General features: G+C 40.6%; 1 protein-coding gene and 1 non-coding gene across 2 annotated transcripts in view; both read right to left on the bottom strand.

The window, feature by feature from the left end:
* The window catches only part of KCMF1 (potassium channel modulatory factor 1), a 77552-nt gene that overhangs the window by 52053 nt on the left and 9948 nt on the right, over positions 1 to 15551 (bottom strand). The window lies entirely within an intron of this gene.
* LOC131808756 (small nucleolar RNA U13) lies at positions 12322 to 12424 on the bottom strand. Its single transcript, XR_009344955.1, has one exon. It is a non-coding gene; the product is annotated as a small nucleolar RNA U13 (small nucleolar RNA).

The following is a 15551-nucleotide window of genomic DNA, read 5'->3' as shown; positions in this document are numbered from 1 at the left end:
GGTATGTCACTATCTCGTAACACCATTGTGCTTTTCAGAACTTTATAAAAGGCTCTCTAGCATTTCAGAAAATCTGATGAAGCTGTAATAGCTGAATTTCTAGTAGAGCATACCTATACCAGACAGCTTTTATAGATATACTTTCGAATAAGTAATACAGACTCCTTTGAAGAGATTTATTTCCAAACATTATTGAGTAGGGATTTATGCAAGAGGGTTCTTTCCAAATTGTATTAACATTAAAAAGTATTTCACAGTTGGGCGCCTGGGTGGCTCAGTAGGTTAGGTGTCTGACTCCTGGCTTCTGCTCAGGTTATGATCTTAGTTGCGGGACTGGGGGCTGGTTTGGGGCTCTGCACTCAGCATGGAGTCTGAGAGCCTCTCACTCTCCCTCTACCCCTCACCACCACTCTCTCTCTAAAATGAGTAAGTAAGTCTTGTAAAAGAAAGTATTTCACATCAAATTTGCCCTATATACATTTAATTTTTTTGTGGCAGAATGATTAGAAATCTATGTTGTGAAGATTAAATGTTAAATTTTGTTTAGGTTTGTTATTTTCTTTTTTACTCAAATAATGTCTCCCAAAGTCTACCACATAGCTGTCACTATTTCTTTTTCCAGTCTAGACTCTACTCCCTATTATCTATCAAGATACACTCTCTAGGGGGGTTAAAGACTAGAAAATAAATGGATGTTGCTAATGGTAGGTTCCATAAGGTTTTCTGTTGGACATCACTTCCTTGTCCCATACCAAGTCATTTCATAGAGAATTATTTTTTTTTTAAAGATTTTATTTATTTATCAGAGAGAGAGGGAGAGAGCGAGCACAGGCAGACAGAATGGCAGACAGAGGCAGAGGGAGAAGCAGGCTCCCTGCTGAGCAAGGAGCCCGATGTGGGACTCGATCCCAGGACGCTGGGATCATGACCTGAGCCGAAGGCAGCTGCTTAACCAACTGAGCCACCCAGGCGTCCCATATTTTGACACGACACTTATAAACAAGGCCTAACTCACTGATGAGTATATACTGCTACTTTTGTTTACATATATTGACAATCTTTTTTTTTTTTTTAAGATTTTATTTATTTATTTGAGAGAGAGAGGGAGACCATGAAAGGGGAGAGGTCAGAGGGAGAAGCAGACTCCCCACTAAGCAGGGAGCCCGATGCGGGACTTGATCCCGGGACTCCAGAATCATGACCCGAGCCCAAGGCAGTTGCTCAACCAACTGAGCCATCCAAGTGCCCCCATATGTTGACAATCTAATTTATCTTATATTATCCCTACATCAAGTAAGATCATTTCCTTCTTTACATTTTCCCTCTTTTTAAAACTTCCTCTTATTTCATTTTTCTTCATTCTAACAGTTTTTATTCTACTATCTACATATATTTCAGCTCTTTCATTTTCCTACACTTTTTATAGAATAGGTTTCCTGATCTTATTTAAATCCAAACATATTTTCTGTAAATAGATGCAGGCACTCAATGATGTACTTCACTGTAACATCTAAGGTAGTTGATGACTTTTCAATGGACTTTATTTAGGAATAACCAACAGAGTATTAAAATATTTGTTATACAAATAACTAAGGCACTGGGTCTGATAGGGTTGAGGATCACTCATTTAGTGGATCTTAAGCAGAATTTCTTGCAAATGGAATAAAACAGAAAAATTATCACAGTATACTGTAAATAGGGTAGTTTCATAAAACTTTTGTTTCCCTTATGTGTGTGTTTTCTGAGTGTTGAAAAACATGTTCCTTGGGGCGCCTGGGTGGCTAAGGCCATGATTGCAGGGTCCTGGGATTGAGCCCAGCATCGGGCTCCCTGCTCGGCAAGAAGCCTGCTTCTCCCTCTACTCTCCCTGCTTGTGTTCCCTCTCACTGTATCTCTCTGTCAAATAAATAAAATCTTAAAAAAAAAAAAAGTGTTTCTTGCTACAATTCAGGGCCAAATAAGTTTGCAAGCCTCTGTTAAAAAAGTCCCTTCCTTCTCCACCTCCCCCAGTAACTGTACAGAGCAGTGGTCAACAATCCTCCTACAAGGTCATTTCCCCTCCTGGGCATTCTGCAATCTATTTCCCATCTCCATGTCTTCTTCCCTCTCTCTCCCACAGGAATGGATTCAAGTCACCCCTTCAATTTATTTTTTACCTTTTTTCTGTCCTAAAAGCAAGCAAGTAAATAAACAAAGAAAAAGTTATGGGCATGGCAAAAGGCCAAAAAAGTGACCTTTATAGGGGCAGCTGGCTGGCTCAGTTGGTAAAGCATGTGATTCTTGATCTCCAGCTTATGAGTTAGGGACCCAGTAGAGATAAAATCTTGGGGTGTGTGGGTGGAGCAGTTGGTTAAGCGTCTGACTCTTGGCTTCAGCTCAGGCCCTAATCTGTGTCATGAGATCAAGCCCTGAGTCAGGCTCTGCACTCAGCAAGGAGTCGGCCTGAGATTCTCTCTCCCTCTCCTACTTGTGCTCGCTCTCTCTATTTAAAAAAAAAAAAAGATTTTTTTTTTTTTTTGACAGAGAGAAACAGCAAGAGAGGGAACACAAGCAAGGGGAGCAGGAGAGGAAGAAGCAGTCTTCCTGCTGAGCAGGGAGCCTGATATGGGGCTTGATCCCAGGACCCTGGGATCATGACCTGAGCTAAAGGCAGACGCTTATGGACTGAGCCACTTAGGTGCCCCCCACCAAATAAATAAATAAATCTTCAAGAAGAATTATAAGATAAATAAATAAAATAAAATCTTTTTTAAAAAGTTACCTTTTTAGACATCATGGAATCCAGAAAGCATAAAGAAAAGGCAGAGATATGTCTACAAGAAAAATGAAAATCTTTGGGAGGAGCCAAGACATTATATATATATATATATATATATATATATATATATATATTCAAGGCAAATATGACTAGGAAAAAAGTCCTTGTATCAAAAAGGTTTAAAATTCCTAAGACCAACAATAATCAGAAAGAAAGAAGCAATTCTAGTGATGGGAGAAAAGTGAGTGCAGCATAAATTTTTAATTAAAAATTAGTTATACCCTATGATCCAGCAGTTCTTACTCCTAGGTATATACCTAGACACTTAAAAAATGAATAGAATTAACGAGATAATTTATTAAGAGTCTCAAGTTTTCTAGGAATAAATATTAGCAAAAAGAGAAATATATTTTATCTCTTATTTCCAAGTGTTTATTTGCAGTAGTTATTTGATTTCCTGTCTTAATATGTGATGCTCAACTGGAGGTGTTACTTCTGAGAGAACATTTTGAAAATTTGGTTATCACAATGACTGGATATCACCTGGGCATTTGGGAGGTTGATTGATACCAGGGATTCTAAAAATTTGCAATGTGATTACAGTGAAGAACTGTCCCACCTTTCCCATGGCTTTAAAATGTCCAGTGGGGTGGGGGGAGTCCCAATGGAGGGGTGCCCAGTTGGTTCAGTTGGCAGAGCATGTGACTTTGATCTCAGGTCCAATGTGGGTGTGGAGTTTACTTTAAAAAATAAAAATAAATAAAATGTCCCAATGGAAAACCCAGTCTATAACGACTTGAACTTAGAAGCTTAAGTCAGTGCTACATATAGATACTAAGTACTTTTTGCATGATTTTAACACACACTGAAATCACCAGTAATGCAACTGTTTGGGTAAATTGTTTAGAACTTGACACCATGAGTTGTTCAAAAAGAAACAGCATTGAAGGCAACTTTGTTTAAGACATGTGAACTGCCAATATGTCTATTAAGGATCTGTATCTGAAGCAGTCACTGTGAAGTGACCCTGTATATAGGTACAACTTCTTTTGTTATTTCCTCTAATATACTCACACCTGAGCATTTACATCTTGAAAGACACATTATTTTATTATACATTATTTCATTTTTATTTTTCCTTTATATTATAGCATTACAGTGATTTCTTTAAAGTATGCAAATAAGAGTTCTTTATAGAAAAATCCCAATGCATAAACACAGAAAAAATGGTAAGTGCTGGAAAATCAGCATCTTGCAACCACTCTGAAACAACAGATCCAGGCAGCTTACATCACTGACAGCCCACGGAGAGACAGGCTGACATTTGAACCCACTGAGACAAACAGACATTATGGGTCTCTCAGCGTGATATAATAAGAAGTATTATGAAATATTCAGCACCTGTGAAACATTCTTACCGAAAACAAACATCTGAATCAAGCCTCTAGAACAGAGTACCACTTAAAAGAAACATGTGGAATGAAAGGATACATTAAAATGACTTCACAAAAATGTAAGCCAGAATGTGGGAAATACTATCAAGGAAACAGTTCAGTTCCTTTAACAAATAAATGGCATTTTTAAAAGAGGAGAGGGCTGTTATAAATTAATAGAGATTTTAAAGGACATACCAACCTAATGTAATATGTAGACTTGTAAGTACTGATTTTAACAAACTAACTTTAAGAAGACACTTTTGGGACAACTGGGAAAACTGAACATGAACTGGGTATTAGATAATATTAAAGAATTATTGTTAATCTTAGGAGGTATGATAATGATACTATAGCTTCACTTACAAATGTATGTGTGCATATGTATGTGTGCGTGTGTACAGTAGTGTATCCCTACCAGCCAGGAATAAATATTGAAATATTTGTGGATGAAATGATATGCAGGTCTGGGATTTGCTTTAGAATCTTCAAACCCCCCAAAAAGGGAGGAGCCTGGAAATGGATACAAAAATGGCAAAATGTGGATGTGCTGAAACTTGGTAACAGAAATATTAATATATTAATTATGTGTTAATCGTAGTTGACTTCTTTAAAGGCCTAGAACAGGAAAAAAAGGATGCAGAATCATCTCCTTAGTTGTGTTTAGGTTGCCACAAACCTATGGATCAACAATCTGTGAGTTACTCAACTAATGAGCAGCTCTTACACCATTATCTAATACATCTGTCCTGTCATCTAATAAAACCATCCTGTCCCTGAGGGCAAGGAGCGTCTTGGTTTGATATACCCTAATGTGGGAGAGGTACTGTCTACAGTGATGCTTTGATATATCTTTCTGTTTTAAGCAAACTCTACGCCCAATGTGGGACTTGAACTCATGAGATCAAGAGTCCCAGGCTCTACTGAATGAGACAGCCAGGTGCCCCTTGATACAGCACTTGAGAAGCCTAATCAAAAAAAGAGCTAAGTTTGGTCTTGGTATATTCTCCATGGATCCTTTTCACTATTATCTTTCATAGGCCTTTTCCTCAGCAGATTTGTTCTACTGTTCACAAAATCTCCTGTGTGTTTTCCTGCCGTGGCCTTTGCATTACAACCTCATTTCTGGCCATGGCATTGGTCTGGAATGTCTATATGCTTCTACTCTGTCGAGACAAGTCCCTTCTCCACAAAGCTGGCTCAAATCCCCTCTCCTCAGTCTCCGTGCCTTCATCTGTACACTTTTATTTACAAAATGTCAGAAAATGAAGAGGCATTGGTAGCTCTCATTGGCCTTTTAATTTTAAGCAGGTAAGCCTTTTGGTATCTCCTGTATTTTTATCCTTCCTGCTCTTTTAGAATGCAAATTCCTTGAGGGCAGGGACTATATCTTATATAAGGAAATATACCTTGCATATTGTTAGCACTCAAATTATATGCAAAGAATTTAGAAGTATGATAAAACAGCTGTTTTCTATACCCAAGATGAAAATGATGCAGATGGCTCAAGTAATGAGTGCTTGTTGTATGCCAGGTACTAGCCTATTTTATATATAATAACCACTGACCAACCACCCTAAGGCTAGTAAGCATTATGCCCATTTCATGAAATGATGCACAGAGAGATAAACAACTTACTGATGTCACAGTCAGTAAGTGAACAAGGTAGGTTTGAATTCGGGCAGTTTGGCTACAAAATCCCATTCTTAAATTTACTATTCAGCATCTCAAAAAAAAAAACTTGAGTAAACAGGAGAATTTTATCCCCTCAGAAATCTAGCCTCTAGCATTAGTCTACAAACCAATAAATAAACTCTAAGCCTACAGTTTTGGGTCACTTCATCTCAACACTATGTACAGTAGAAAACAGGGTAGAGGGCGCCTGGGTGGCTCAGTGGGTTAAAGTCTCTACCTTCGGCTCAGGTCATGGTCACAGGGACCTTGGATCGAGCCCCACATCGGGCTCTCTGCTCCGCAGGAAGCCTGCTTCCCTTCTTCTGTCTGCCTCTCTGCCTACTTGTGATCTCTGTCAGTCAAATAAATAAATAAAATCTTAAAAAAAAAAAATAGGGTAGAATAAGAGTCATAGGATCTGAATGCTAGTCCTAACTATGATCTCAAGTAGTATGACTCAGCCTTTCTAGAACACAATTTTATTTGGGGAAAAAAAAGAAAAAAAAAAAAAAGCAAGGTTGATTTCCTTCTGGACCAAAAGGTCTATTATTCCAGCTACCTCTTGATTTTATTCATGAGAAAAGAGAACAAAAATAAACTGATTCATTATCCAGCTACCAAGCTGGCCTAATTCCCACAGTGAGCTCTCCTGGTCTAGTCCTGTATCACTACAGCACTGCCCCAGGAGACACACCAAGCTCTCTACCTCTGTGCTGCCTCTTTCCTGCTATTTGAAAAAAGAAGACAAGGTCTGTGGGCCCTGAAACAGACATTTACCTGGTTAAAGGTTTGGGGAACTCAAGTCACAGTAAGCTGGAGAGACAAGCAACACAATCACATCAGTCACATCAATTCTTGACTTTCAGATCTCTGATGACCTGCTAAGCATGTGTTTGTTCACTCATTCAGCCAATTCAACTCCAGGTCACTCATCCAGACGGCTTACACACCTCCACCTGAACATCTAACAGACATCTCTAACCTAGTATGTCTGAAAGAGAACTCCTACCCACCCCACCCCCTCACCCCTCCCACCCCCCCAAATCCCCCACCCACCCCACCCCACCCCCTGCCGCCTCCAAAATGCTCCTTCCCTCTTCCTGCCTCCCTTGTCTCAGTAAGTGGCCCTCTTCCTACCCACATGCTTTTGGCTACACTACACCCAGCAAGTTCTGGAAGCTCTACATTCAAAGAATTAAGTTCAAATATCTCACCAGGCCTATAAATGCCCAATATAATCTGGACTCAATTTCTCCCTACCAAGTCCTCTCTCCTCTTCTTCCCTGCCTAGTCAGCTCCCAGCCACTCTGTTCCTCAAACAACCTACTTTATTCCAACCCCAGGGCTTTATTCTCGATGAAGTATCTGCTTGCACGGAGAACATCTGTGGCACCTGGGTGGCTCAGCTGGTTAAGCCTCTGATTCTTGATTTTGGCTCAGGTCATGATATCTCAGGGTCATGAGACTGAGCCCCGCATTGGGCTCTGTGCTGGGTGTGGAGCCTGTCTGGGAGTCTCTCTCCCTCCAATCTCCTCCTAACCATCCTCCCCTCCTCACTCTAGTTCTCTCTGGAAGGATGGAAGGGAAGAAAGGAGAGAGGAAAGACCACATCGTCTGAAAGACCTTCCTGACTACTCTTTCACCATCTATCATATTCAATCCTTACTGCCTCACTCGGCTTTACTTTCTTCAGAGAATTTATCATGAATCAAAATTATACTACAGATTTCTTTGCTGTCCCTCTTCCCCCAATTAAAATGTAAACCCTACAATAAGAACTTCTTATCTTTCATTACTCTATTCCCAGTTTCAAATACTGAGTGCCTACAGGCACATATTTATTTGTTGAGTGAATGAATTTTCCCAGTTTCCCAGTTTTGTTTTTTTTTTAAGATTTTATTTATTTATGAGAGAGAGCAGGAGCACAAGCAGGGGAGGAGGGGCACAGGAAGAGGGAGAAGATGACCCCCTGCTAAGCAGGGAGCCACATGTGGGACTCAATCCCAGGACCCTGGGATCACGACCTAAGTCCAAGGCAAAACCCAACCAACTGAGCCACCCAGGTACCCGAACTTTCCCGGTTTGTAATATTTGCCAAAACCTGTTCTAGGTGCTGGAGATACCTTTAGCTGTTGACATCTCTCCTTCCCTCCACCGCTAAATCTTTAGGTAGTGTTCCTAACTTCTTACCTACACTGAGGATTGAACACCCTGCAGTCTGGGCTCTCTAGTCCACTCCTCTGAAAATGCTCACTGAGTTCCACAACTTCCTCACTCCAATAGCTCCAGCCAATGAACACTTCGTTCCTTGTCCTCTTGACCTATCTGAGCAATACTGACTGAATCTTCCTTTCCAGAAAATCAGCCAGCATTCTCTCCTGGTTCTCTTCCCACTCTCCAGGCTTTTCCCATTCACAGTCTCCTGCTCCTTAAATGTTCAATGTTTCCAACGGCTTAGTGATCAGTCTCCCCTCATCTTCTCAATCCATATGTTCTCACCGTCACTGAGCAACTGACTCCACTATTATGGATTAAGTCCAAACTCTTCTGAATTCCAGACCCACATGTTCAGCTGCCCCTGGACATCTCTAGCTGGTCTTCCCACATGTACCTCAAACCCAACATGCTAAAAGTGGAATCAATTCTCTTTCCCCTGCTTCCTATCTTCTTCCTCAAAGCATGTTTTTTCTGTCTTTCGCAGGTCTTGGTGACAGCAATGCCCAACTAATCAAGCCAGAACTCTGAGCTTTCCTGGACTTTTCACTCTTCCACAAGCCCCATGCCTAGTTAATGACCAATAACCTATTTGCATGCACTACAGCAACTTTCTGATCTTATGCTAATTTAACTGTCCCCCTCCTCCCTGCAAATCCTGCAAAGTTATCCTTCTGGAACACAAAAATCTAATTCCTGGCTTAGAATTTCCCAAATATTCACTCTCTATTACCCTACCCTCTGGACAAAGTTCATCTCCCGGCATTAGCCCCCATCCAGCCCTTTCTGCTTCAGTAATGTTAAATTTTTTATGGTCTCTCCTCAAAGGAAAATCCTTTTCAAGTCTCCCTCCATGGGTTACTCTCCCCATACCACAACACCCTGAAATCCATCAACTACCAGTTCAAATGCGTAACTTCTCTTGGAATGCCTTCATGAATTCATCCAAGAAACAGAGCCTCCATCACCTATTGACTATATACTGAAAGTATAAATTTATTACACTTTTACAATATTGAATTATAATCACCTCTCTCATCTTATAAGAGCCAGAGCCCAATATAACATTTCCACTTAGAGATGGTATTCAAAATATACTTATTAAATGAATAGTTTAGGGGTCAGCAGGGGCAGCTGGTTTGGGTGGTAGAGTATGAGACTCTTGATCTCAGGGTTAAGTTGAAGCCCCATGTTCAGTGTGGGGAGTACTTAAAAAAATTTTTTTAAGATTTTATTTATTTGAGAGAGAGAGAGAGAGCAAGAGACAGCACAAGCAGGGTGAAGGGCAGAGAAAGAAGCAGGCTCCCTACGGAGTAGGGAGTAGGGAGCCTGATGTGGGACTTGATCCCGGGACTCCAGGGTCATGACCTAAGCTGAAAGCAGATGCTTAACCAAATGAGCCACCCAAGTGCCCCTTAAAAATAAAATCTTTAAAAAAAAACAAACCACAAATAAAATCAAGTAGGGGTCAACAAACAACAGCCCATGGGCCAAATCTGGCCTGCTACCTGTTTCTGTACAGCCTGCTAGCCAAGAACAATTTTTACACTTTTTAATGTTTAGAAAAGAAAAAAAATTTAAGAACAATAATTGGTACTGCATGAAAATTATATGAAATTCCGATTCCAGAGTCCATGAAGATTTTCTGGATCACAGCCATGCTCACCTGTTTATGTTTAGTCTTATGGCTGCTTTTATACTGCCAACAGCAGAGTAGAGGAGCAGCAATGGAGGCCATATGGCCCCCAAAGCTGTATTTGCTCTAAGTTCTACAGAAAAAAGTCTGCTGACCTCCAAGTGAAATATACATGAACATGGGCTTTGGTTTCTGACAGAAATTGGTTCAAGATAGTAAGTGGCTTCACCACTTACTATCTGTGTGACCTAGTACAAATAACCTAACCTTTCTGAGATGCAATTTCCTAATTTGTAAAATGGGTTAACATATCTTGCTGGGTTGTTCTGAAATTTTACTAAGCCTTTTAATCAGGGTCTCTGCTGTAGGAGCCAGTCTATAAAGTGCTTGGTACAGAGGTACTTAATGTTGAGAAGCCAGGCCCAGGTTGGAATCCCAGCTCTATGACAGACTGTATGACCTTGGGCAAGATGCTTAACTTCTCAGTGCAACAATAAGACGTGGATAATAATATATATTTCACAGGACTGTTGTGAGACTTAAATGGGTTGGTACAAGTGAATGCTAAGCAGTGCCTGCAGACAGCAAGCACTATTAGTATAGCAGTATTAATGGTTAATATTAGTTTTTCCCTTCCTACATCTACATCACCTCTCATGCCTATGCAAAGAAGCCTGCACGTACAGAAGTAAGTTAATACCGGCGTGACAAGTACAATTATAGAAAAACCGGTGATCAGGAAAGGGTCTCTGTGGCTTGCATTCACATCACAGTCATGGTTCTCTTACATCTCCAATCCTCCCTTTTCTAAATGTTTTCTTCCTGAGAAATCTAGCAAATCCCCAGGCTTTCAAATTAGGGAGCTAAAAATTCTCATCCCTAGCCAAGATTTTGCTCTCTTGAGTGCCAGGGTAGTATTTCTCAACTCCTGATTTCTACCTAATGGCCCAGAATCACCTTAAACTGAAAATGACAAAAGCTCTAAATTACTCTCCCCCCAACAGTTCCCCATCTCTCCCCTCCGATCTTCCTCATTCAGTAGAAGAGCCTCTTATTCTTCCAGTGCACAGGCTGGCTGTCCTAAAATTATACTTTAGTCCTTGTTCTCCTGCAATAAGGCTAGCTCAAGTCATCTTTTTCCTTTTGCTCCTACTGCCACTGACTACTTCAGGCCCCTTTAACTTCAAGCTTATTCCACGAAAAAAACTCTGACTGGTCTCCCCACCACAGGCACCACTCTATCCTGCGTGCGCTACCACACTCGTCTTCCTAAAACATACCACTTTTCACCAAGCCCTTTCTCTGCTTAAAACTTTTGGTGTACTACCCTCTCTTCCATCCCATAATCTATATGGATAAAGGCAGAGATTGGCTTCAGTGTGGCAACCTAAACTCCTTCCCTAACTACCTTGCTCCAGTCTTCCTTTTTAATCTTATTCACAGGATAAAAATATCATCATCTTACATTTACGCAGAGCTTTATTTTACTCAGTAAACATTCATACCTGGCTGGCATTTCATCTCCAAAATAACCTTTGGAGAGAGGCTAAACAGATATCAGTATCTTTCTTTCATAGATGAGAAAACAGACTTCTAGCACCAAGCTAGGAGTCCGAACAAATGGGTCCTGTCCCATTCCCCCCTTGGATTCCTAGGTAAATCAATCTGCCGAATACCTCACTCCCTCCAGTTATACACAAGAGTCTTCTCTTCCAGAAACTCCAGTCTCAGTGTTGTCCCATCCACCTCTCTCCAATATACCTCACGTCTTCTTAGCTCTCTAGTTTACCCTCTACCATTCTCTCACTTGGTAGATGGCCCTAATCCCCAACTCTTGTTATAAAAATACAGTAATACAGTATGGGGGATACAGCCATTATAATACAGCCATATTATAAAAATACTGTATGGTGACAGATGGGAACAAACGAGACTTGTAATCATTTCAAAATGTATATTAATAAGGACGCCTGGGTGGCTCAGTAGGTTAAAGCCTCTGCCTTGTGCTCAGGTCAGGATCCCAGGGTCCTGGAATGGAGCCCCGCATTGGGTTCTCTGCACAGCCGGGAGCCTGCTTCCCTTCCTTTCTCTCTGCCTGCCTCTCTGCCTACTTGTGATCTCTGTCTGTCAAATAAAGAAATAAAATCTTTAAAAAAAGTATATAAACATCCAATCACAATGCTGTATACCTGAAACTAATATAATATTCTATGTCAATTACACTTCAATTTAAAAAACTCACAGTTGTTTCTTAAAGTCTTCAGTTTAAATTCCACCCTTTTGGGAATGCCTTCTCTGACACCCAATAACATTCTATTCCACATGCCAACACCATGGAAGTTGTAATAACTGATTTGACACTTACTGCCCCAGTCATACTATAGCTAGTTTATCTAATATACTTAGGCCTTCCAACAGCCCCCTCCAAAAGCAAAAATTGTTAGAGTTTTCTATTTGTCTCTGTACCTATCACAATACTTTGCACATAAGGACTTGTAAGTTTTGGATTAGACAGCGTTGGCCAGTGTTTTTCAAATAGCATGTCACAAACCACGAGTAGAATGTGAAGTCAATCTAGAACGTCACAACTAGTAATTTTTTTTCCACCTCATATGGGTAATGTGCCGAGGTGGTAGTAAGGTCTGAGGGAGGCACGTGTCACATACACAGTGAACAGCCAATCACCATGCTTATGAACTACAAAAAGGTCAGTCCTTTGTTCTTAATGAAACAACAGAAAACAGAATACATCTCTCATAGTAAAGATGAGTGCTGTTTTGTGAAACTCTTATTTCATTACATCTGTACATAACTGCTCGATCATAATATCAGATTCTTTTTTTTTTTTTTTTTTTTTTTAAAGATTTTATTTATTTGACAGAGAGAAATCACAAGTGGGCAGAGAGAGAGAGGAGGAAGCAGGCTCCCAGAGAGAGCCCGATGCGGGACTCGATCTCAGGACCCCGAGACCACGACCTGAGCTGAAGGCAGCGGCTTAACCCACTGAGCCACCCAGGCGCCCCATAATATCAGATTCTTAATATGTGTTTTATATATATATAGATAGATAGATAGATATTTAAAGTTTGAAAGCTCCTAATGTAGATGGCCCAGTTTCTAGGCTCAAAGGTTTTACATTTAAGCCAGAGATATTTGCTTTCTACCAAACCCCACACCCTACAAGAACAATTAGCTAAACAGAATACATAGACACACAGGGGCTGAGGAAGTCAAAGCTTTAAAGAGTAATGAGTATAAGGGAAAGTTTGTAAAGAAATGTTTCTTAGAGATGTTGGAATGTGCTACAACACTAGGTATTTAGTTTCCAGCCTCTGCCATTTGTTTAGCCATGAAGAGCCATAGAAGGGCTCTGAAAACGTATTTCTCAATACTCACAGTTAAAGGGTCCTTACCACAGCCCACAATACAAGGGTATGTAAGATCTGGCCTGTCTATGGCAACATTTTCCTTTCCCTCTCAATCATGGTCTTCTGGCTACAGTGCCCTCCATGCGTTCCCAGAACATTCCAAGTTTCAGCATCTCTGCACCTGCTATATCCTTAGCTGTATCCTTCCTTCTTTAGATTTATTTTCTTCTTTTTATTTATTTGACAGAAAGAGAAGCATGCACAAGCATGGGGAGTGGCAGAGGGAGAAGCAGTCTCCCTGCTGAACATGGAGGCCAACGGAGGGCTTGATCCTAGGACCTTGGGATCATGAACTGAGCCCAAGGCAGATGCCCTTCCTTCTCTAAATATCCTTCACTTACTTCCCTTTTTTTCTTTTAATGTCTCATTTTCAAAAAGGCCCTCCCTGACCACAGTATGAAGACCCCACTCTCTATTCCCTTTACCAACTGTATGGTTTTTCATAACACTTGTCGCCTCCTAACACTCTATTTTTTTTTAAAGATTTTATTTATTTATTTATTTGTCAGAGAGAGAGAGGAACGAGAGTGAGCACAGGCAGACAGAGTGGCAGGCAGAGGGAGAAGCAGGCTCCCTGCCAAGCAAGGAGACGGATGTGGGACTCGATCCCAGGACACTGGGATCATGACTGGAGCTGAAGGCAGCTGCTTAACCAACTGAGCCACCCAGGCGTCCCCTCCTAACACTCTATTAACATTGATTCTTTTATGGTCTACCCCACGGATCCACAAGGTTTTTCTATAAAAAGCCTAACAGTAAATATTTTCAGCTTCTTCTGTCACAATTACTCAACTCTGTCATTAAAATATAAAAGCAGTTAAGACAATATGTAAATGAGCAGATGCAGCTGTGTTCCAATAAAACTTTATTTACAAAAACAAGCAGCCAGCTAGGTTTGGCTCAGAGGCCACGTACCCCTAATATACTAATTCTTTTTTCTTTTCATTTTTTAAAAAGATTTTATTTATTTATTTTACAGATAGAGATCACAGCAGGCAGAGAGGCAGGCAGAGAGAGGAAGGAAAGCAGACTCCCTGCTGAGCAGAGAGCCCGATTTGGGCCTTGATCCCAGGACTCTGGGATCATGACCTGAGCCGAAGGCAGAGGCTTAACCCACTGAGCCACTCAGGTGCCCGTCCTAAAATATTAATTCTAATAGAATGGGTCATTAAAAAAACAAAAACAAAAACACCCAGTATGAGGTCATAGGGACAGGAAACTTTTGTTTTACTCATTATGGTATTCGTGAGGCCAGAACAGTGCCTAGCCCCAAGTACACATCCAGTTAATTCAATAAATATGTGCTGAATAAATTAATAGTCCACTGGTCTGGAGTGGGGAGCCTCAACTCTCTTCCACTTCCTTGGGTGACAGTAACATGGTGTTCAAGAAGAATGAAGCCAAAGTCAGCAACTATATTTCCACTTGGTTAGCACCATACCATGAAAAATGGTATTGCAACCATCATGTGCCCCTGTCACCAGCAATAACCATCTCACACATATAGGCTTTTGGTCCTAACTGGGTCCAGGCAGAAGCCTATTAAAACACAAATTCCTTAGCTCTACCCCCAGAAACTCTGATACAGTAGGTTCAGGGTAGGGTCCAAGAATCTGCATTTCTAGCCAAGTTCCTAGGTGATGTTAATAGTGCTGGTACTCAAGTACTCTCTGGGAACCCGTACATAAGAGCACCCCAAAACTATATAGTACTAGTAAGAAAAGGAAAGCCATAAATTCCTGATATTCCAGTGATCTGGTTGCAGGGGACTGAAAAAAAAAACAGAACCATAAAATTGACTTTGCATGGAAATGCTGCTTTAGTGAAATGAAGGCAAAAACCAAAAGGTCTTTAATTTTTAACAGACCACCCGATGCTCTATTTTTACTTGCAATTGTAACTGGCTAAAACGATACGTCAAACACGTACAAAAGAGAAATAAATCATCAGTGGCTGACTAACCTTGGTAGTGGACTATTAGCTCATAATCAGGTCTTAAAAAAATTTTTATTTTATTTTATTTATTTATTTATTTTTAAGTAGTTTCTACTCCCAACATAGGGCTTGAACTCAGGACCCTAAGATTAAGAGTCTCGTGCTCTACAGACTGAGCCAGCCACATGCCCCAATTTTCTTAAAATTACTTTGAGGAAGAATCATAACTGCCTGCTTTTCTATTGTTAGATGCTAAAGGCCTTTTCCAGATGGATACTAGATATCCAATCTCATTACAATGAAATATACCCCTCCAATAAATTACCAAGCCTGGAGGTCACTTTCTTGAAATGATAAAAAGTCTATCACCACCAGATAGAATCTACAACTACCTCCTGAATCCACCATAATAGACTTGCAATGGACTAGTAACAATTTTTTTAAGTTCTACATTTGTCATCACAGAGGACTTA

Source organism: Mustela lutreola, chromosome 9 (genome assembly GCF_030435805.1).
Source record: "Mustela lutreola isolate mMusLut2 chromosome 9, mMusLut2.pri, whole genome shotgun sequence".
Classification (NCBI taxonomy): domain Eukaryota; kingdom Metazoa; phylum Chordata; class Mammalia; order Carnivora; family Mustelidae; genus Mustela; species Mustela lutreola.
This window is presented reverse-complemented; position numbering and strand designations above follow the sequence as displayed.